The sequence below is a fragment of the Carya illinoinensis genome, chromosome 16, assembly GCF_018687715.1.
Source record: "Carya illinoinensis cultivar Pawnee chromosome 16, C.illinoinensisPawnee_v1, whole genome shotgun sequence".
NCBI lineage: Eukaryota > Viridiplantae > Streptophyta > Magnoliopsida > Fagales > Juglandaceae > Carya > Carya illinoinensis.
This window is the reverse complement of record NC_056767.1, coordinates 6074519-6081718: the sequence shown is the minus strand read 5'-3', so window position 1 is coordinate 6081718 and position 7200 is coordinate 6074519. Positions and strand designations below refer to the sequence as shown.

The 7200-nt window shown below is 37.9% G+C and overlaps 1 non-coding gene across 1 annotated transcript; it reads left to right on the top strand.

Moving 5' to 3' along the window:
• The first annotated feature begins 6279 nt into the window (after window positions 1–6279).
• LOC122299993 lies at window positions 6280–6387 on the top strand. Its single transcript, XR_006239844.1, has one exon. It is a non-coding gene; the product is annotated as a small nucleolar RNA R71 (small nucleolar RNA).
• The last annotated feature ends 813 nt before the right edge of the window (window positions 6388–7200 follow it).

Sequence of the window (7200 nt, the reverse complement as noted above, 5' to 3'; positions counted from 1 at the left end):
TCAAAGTTGGCTACTAGGGGTCTATGATGAAAATGGTTAGCTTGAAAGGCTCAAACGTTGATCCTAAGTTGACTTTCGTCATATCCCAAGTATATCCACCATCTTACCACAAACCATGTAATGATATTCTCAAAAGAAGTGTCCAATTCAACATATCAATTAACGCTTATCACAATTTACTGCATTTGTAGGCTCTCAATCTTCTCCAAAACTTACATGAATACTTAAGCAAAAGAGTTCTCCAGCTACATGTGTTAAACCACCATCTTACTACAAAACTTGGATGAGTGCATTAAGGGTTCTATGAATGCTTCAGCAAAAAATAATTATGGTGGGTTTAGTGAATTCACGAAAATGGCTATGAATAAGAATGAGTACACATGTGAAAAAGGATACACGTGTGATGCAAATTAAAAAAATTTGACACATGAAAATATGTCACAGAGTTCCAACAAACATTTTAAATACGGAATTTGCACTAACTTAAATGAAACATTGTCCTTAATGTTTAAGAATCAAAATTGAATGCGGAGTAACTAAAACGCATAGAATACACCTGATGAGTGATATGGGTAGCTCACTAAGCACCAAAGATGGTAACCTAAAATGACAAAATGAAATTAGCCTGCAAACAAAAATAAAGAAAACAACAGCAAACAAAAGGGAAAAGAACGAAAATAAGAGAAAACAAAACAAATAAGAAAAAAATACATGTGTGGTGTGGTCAAGATTGATAGACCGGATCCACAAGTGGAATGTCTCTCTACTCTGGATTTTGCCTATCTATTAAAACTTTAAGGCATTGACTATTTTCTTTAAAGATTCGACCATCCTTAGGATCCTCTATTTCTACCACCCTATTTGCAAAAACATTCTTCACTACAAAATGGTCAATCCACCTAGACCGAAGTTTTCCAGGGTGCTTATGAAGTCTAGAATCATATAAGAATGCTCGATCATTAGGCTTAAACGTTTTTCTCAAAATATTTTTATCATGAAATGCTTTCATTTTAGCCTTTTAGATTCTAGAGTTCTCATAAACATTATTTCTCAACTCCTCTAACTCAGTCAACTGAAATTTTCAAAGCTTACCTGCTTCTCCCTTGTCAAAATTGAAATATTTGATGGCCCAATAAGCTTGATGCTCGAGATCCACAAGTAAGTGGCAAGGCTTTCCAAAAACAAGTCTATAAGGTGACATGCCTAAGGGAGTTTTGAAAGCTGTATGGTAGGCCCAAAGCTCATCAACTAGTCTCAAAGAACAATCTTTGCGATCCGGGTTGACCTTTTTTTCTAAAATTTGCTTAATTTCCCTATTTACAAGTTCTACCTGTCCACTTGTCTATGGGTGGTAGGTAGTAGAGATCTTATGTACCATCCCATATTTTTACATCAAAGCCTCAAAATAATGGTTGAAAAAATGTTTACCCCGATCACTAATGATAGCACGTGATGTACCAAATCGAGATAACATATTCTCTTTGAGAAATTTAATTACCGTCCTATTATCATTGCTCCTGCAAGCTGCTGCCTCTACCCTTTTTGACACATAATCTACTGCCACAATAATATATTGATATCCAAAAGAAGGAGGAAATGGTCCCATAAAAGCAATTCCCCAACAATAAAAAATTTCAATCACTAAAATTGGGTTTAAGGGCATCATATTACTACGGGACCTAACTCCTAACTTTTGACACTTTTCATATGAGTGACAATAGATGTTTGCATCGTTAAACAAGTTGTACTAATAAAATGCACACTGTGAAATTTTTACAGCGGCTTTCTTCATTGAAAAGTGGCCCCCACAAGCTTGGGAGTGACAAAATTCCAAGACGCTAGCAATTTCTTCATCAGGAATGCAACGCCTTAAAATTTGGTCAAGGCAGTATTTGAAAAGAAAATGCTCATCCCAATAGAAATATGTACATCAGTTATAAACTTCCTCTTATCCTGAGCACTCCAATCCACCGGTATCTCACTTGCAGCCAAATAATTCACAATATGAGCAAACCATGGTAGAGAAGTAATAGAAAGTAAATGCTTATTGGGAAAATCATTCTTGATTGGCAGGTGGTCAAAGGTGTCCTCAAATGTGAGCCTCAAGAGATGGTCAGCCACTACGTTCTCCACTCCTTTCTTGTCTTTGATGGTGATGTCAAATTTCTGCAAAAGTTATATCCATCATATTTCATTCTTTATAAGAAGGTACTTAAGAGCTACATGATATGTGAAAATAATAATAAAAGAACCAATCAAGTAAGCACGAAACTTATCTAAAGAAAACACTACAGCTAGCAACCCTTTTTCAGTAGTAGAGTAATTCATCTGAGCACTATTTAGATTTCTACTAGCATAGTAAATGACAAAAGGCTTCCTTTCCCTTTGTTGTCCAAGAACAGCACCTACAGCAAAATCACTAGTATCACACATGATCTCAAAATGTAAAGTCCAATCGGGTGGCTGCATTATAGGTACTGAGGTAAGCTTGACAATTAGCATTTTAAAAGCCTCTTGAAAAGCTTGTGTCCACTCAAATGGGGTATCTTTAGCTAGGAGGTCACATAGTGGTCTAGATATGGTGGAAAAATTCTGTATAAATCTCCTATAAAAGCCTGCATGACCAAGAAAGGATCTCAGATCCTTTACTATCCTAGGTGTAGCTTAGATATTAATTCAATCTTAGATTGCTCAACCTCTATCCCCGTAGAAGAAATAATATACCCTATGACAATACCTGAAGGTACCATAAAGTGGCATTTTTTCCAATTCAAAACCAATTCCTTCTCCTCACAACGAGTCAACACTCTCTAAATTCAATAAGCATGCATCAAAAGAAGATTAAAAAATTGTCAAGTCATCCATAAAAACTTCCATGCAATTTTCAACCCATGTCACTAAAAGTACTCATCATGCAACGTTGAAAAGTAACAGGTGCATTACGCAATCCAAATGGCATTCTATGAAAAGCATAAGTACCAAAAGAACAAGTTAAAGTGGTTTTATCTTGGTCTTCTAATGCAATTTCAATTTGATAATAATCAGAATAACCATCCAAGAAAGAATAGAAAGGATGACCAACCACACGCTTAAGAATTTGATCAATAAAAGGGAGAGGAAAATGGTCTTTCTGGGTGGTACGATTCAATTTTCTGTAATTAACGTACATCCGCCACCCAGTCACAAGTTTGGTAGGGACTAACTCTCCCAGGTCATTCTTCACCACAGTAACACCTGACTTTTTAGGAACAACCAGTATAGGACTTACCAATTTACTATCAGTAATAGGATATATGATTCCTGCATCTAATAGTTTCAACACTTCATTTTTCACCACTTCTTTCATAGTGGGATTAAGCCTACATTGGGGGTCTCTACAAGGGCTAGTTCATTCCTCCAAATTAATTTTATGATAACAGACCAGGGGACTAACACCTTTTATATAGCAATTCTCCAACCTAAGGTTGACTTATGCTCACTTAGAGTCCAAATTAATTTCTCACCTTGAGACTCAGACAATTCAGATGAGATAATAACAAGAAAAGTATCACCTGGACCAACGAAAGCATGCTTTAAACCCTTTGGCAGATACTTCAATTCAACTTTGGATGCTTTGACACTTAAAGAATTTGTTTTTCACTTTTCTCAAGCAACTCCTCAAACTTAGGTTTCCATGCCCGAGTGCCATAATCCTGAGTTTTATAAAAAAAATAACACAAATATCAATTACATTAGATGGATCACTGATAGAATCAAACTCATAATTAACAAGAAAATACTTAAGGGGTCAAAATCATAAACTGTAGAAACTTCACTATCCATGAGTGAGTCAATCATGTATGTCTAGTGGCTCTTGTCATAATCTTCTGGTTGTTTTGCAATATGGAAGATATTCACCTCGAGAGTCATGTTTCCAAAAGACAGCTTCATGAGCCCATTCCTGCAATTAATAAGAGCAATAACAGTGGCAAGGAAAGGCCTACCTAAAATCAAAGGAATTTTAGAAGTAGTATCAACAGCAGAGCTAGTGTCAAGGATTAGGAAATCAATAGGATAATAAAATTTGTGAATTTGAATTAGAACATCATCTACCACACCCTGGGGTACTTTGACTGAATGGTCAGTCAATTGCAATACCATAGTGGTTGGTTTGATTTCTCCCAACCCCAATTGCAAATACATAGAATATGGCATTAGATTCACGCTAGCTCCTAAATCTAGCAAAGTTTGCCCAAACTCATGATTTCCATTACTGCATGCAATGGTTGATAACCAGGATCCTTGTACTTGGGAGGAATTCGCTGCTCAATTAGAGCACTAACTTGCTCTATCAGGAATGTTGTCTTCTTCACATGGTGGTTCCTCTTAACTATACACAAATCATTGAGAACTTTTGCATAAGTAGGAACTTGTTTAATCACATGCAAAAGAGAAAATTGATTTTTACCTGCCTTAGATTCTTTAGGATTTCATTGTTAGGATCCAGAGTTCGCTTGCTTGATTTTAAAACTTGAGGGAATGGTACCTTAACAGGACTATTTTTCACCTCACGTTCCTTGGGCAACTCGACATCACTACTATCTTGATCATTTTCCACATCTTTTGATTTGTTCGTTGTTGGGATGTGTAATGACTTACCACTTCGTGTCAAAATGGCATTGACATCCTTCAAATTCTCTTGCTCCATGTGTTAACCATGGGGTGCAGACTGAGTTTGAGAATGGAACTTACCTCATTCCTTCACTCTCAAAGAGCTCATCAATTTGGACACTTGGTTCTTTATCTCATTGTTTTCTTCAACAACCTGCATAATCAAAGATTCAAACTTTTGGTTAGTCTTAGGGGGTGAAAACCAAAGGGCTCGGTGCAGTTTCGGTCCAAAACCAAAAGCACATCGACATGCTGAAAATATATTTATCTCGACCGAAACAGGCTATTGAAGGGGAAGAAAACCATCGACGTCGGTCTTAGTTTTCTTCCGATCAGTTCGTCGGCATCATCAGTGACACGATGGGAGGGCGGGGGAGAGAGAGAGAGAGAGAGAGAGAGAGAGAGAGAGAGAGAGAGAGAGAGAGAGAGAGAGAGAGAGAGAACAACACTGAGAATGAGAGGAAGAGAGATGTAGAAACGGAAGGAGATTCAGTGTCGTTGGAGGCTGGACTCGCTGCCGCTAGAGGTTGAGAGAGTTTTCCCTAAAAGTGAAAGTCGTGGGTGTTCGTCGGGAGGTTAAGAAAAGCGATTCAAGAAATGGAGAAGAGGGAGAAGTGGGAACTAGAAGGACTGAAGGAGTTTGGCATAGAAGAAGAAAAGGGAGTGGGGAACCAAACGCAATACTTAACCCGAAACAAGAAATGACGCCATTTGGTTGAGACCAAATGGTGCCCCGTTTGCTTTATTTTTTTTGCCATACTTTTAAAACAAAACGAAGTTGTGTCAAATGAAACGGCATCATTTTGTATAAGAAATATAAAAAAATATAATATAGAGTATCGGCCGGTTTAGCGGTTTTCGCATGGTGTAGACTAGGACCAAACAAATCGACACTCGGTTTTGCATATTTCCTATCGCCTGCCGACCGGTTCTCCCCCAGTTTCGGCCTATTCCTAAATCCGACAGTTAGTCTGCATCGAAGGAGGTCGGTCAGGCAGTTTTCTGTACACCCCTAGTTAGTCTTACCCTGTGCCTCAATAAAAGCATGCAAAGTGTCTTCTAAAGGACTCCTAGAAGATGAAGGTGCATGATATGGTGCAGGATATGATCTAGGGGGTTGTGCAAGCGGTTGAGTTTCAGACTTCCAGTTAAAATTGGGGTGATTGCGCCACCCCGAATTATAGGTATTAGAGAAAAGTATAAAAGGCTTCTTGTACATACCTAAGGCAATACATTGTTCCTCATACATCCCTCTCATCTCAACAAATGTGGGACACTCTTGGGCAAGGTGATCTACCCCGCCACACACAAAACATAGTCCAAAAGACTCTGCATGATTAGCCACGTGTGTTGGTTTTAAGTCCTTAGTCTTTAATACCTCTAGCTTCCTAGTGAGTATCTCAATCTTAGCCTTTAGATTATCCTCTTCCCTAAGATGGTAAATTCTACCACTATTTAGGTTTCCTATAGGTCATGACCTATTTGTGCTCTCAGTAGCACTAGGTCCAGGTATTCTATGGCCTCATCAGAATCTTTCTGTAAGAAATCAGCATCACACATCATCTCCACAAATTGGAGCTCTCTAGGTGTAAGTCCCTCATAAAAATAGCTCACTAACGCCAATTCTCATACCCATGATGAAGACACATACTCAACAACTCCTTAAATCTCTCCCAAGACTAATACAAAATCTCACTGTCATTTTGTGCAGAGGTGGAGATTTGCCTTTTTAAAGTATTGGTCTTATGTTGTGAAAAGTATTTATTAAAGAAGACCTGAGTCATCTCATTCCATAACCCAATAGATAGTGGTCTCAGCAAGTATAGCCAACTCTTAGCTCTATCCTTCAAAGAGAAATAAAAGAACTTAAGTCTCAAAACATCATCAGTTACAATCATGTTTCCAGCTAATACTCGCCAACTAGATCTTAAAACAAGCGTGATACAGTTACTCACTACTTTTCATCAGTTGCATTTTGACTATGAAAAGTCGCAACTACTTCCTCAAACTCTCTAATGTGCACATATGGATTTTCATTTTTCAAGCCATAAAAAGTACTGAGTAACTGTATCACGCTTGTTTTAAAATCTAGTTGGCGAGTGTTAGCTGGAAACATGATGCATGTGGTGTGGCTATGCGTGTAGGGTAGAGGTAATCAGGAGAGGTCCTAGTGGGTTGATCTCCTTGTTCACTCATTTCCTCAGAATTAGAAAAATTATCAAACAAGTTATTAGAAAAATTAGACTCTGACTCTGACATAGGTCTACAAGCAAACCGACCCTAGGCGTCTCTATACCTGTGCATGCAAGGTGGAGAAAAACACAACACTAAAAAAACTACAAAAAGAAAAAGAAAATAAAATAAAAATGCAATAAGCTAAAAGAGGGAACGAAGTTACCCCCTTTACAGACTGTTGCAAAGAAAAACTATCTAACAATTCTTCTACCGTCTCTTCGACAACGACGCCAAAATGTGATTACACCCAAAGAATAATGCGGTAGTTGTTGCACAGCTTTGGGGTGTCGATTCCATATAGAGACAAATTAAAAG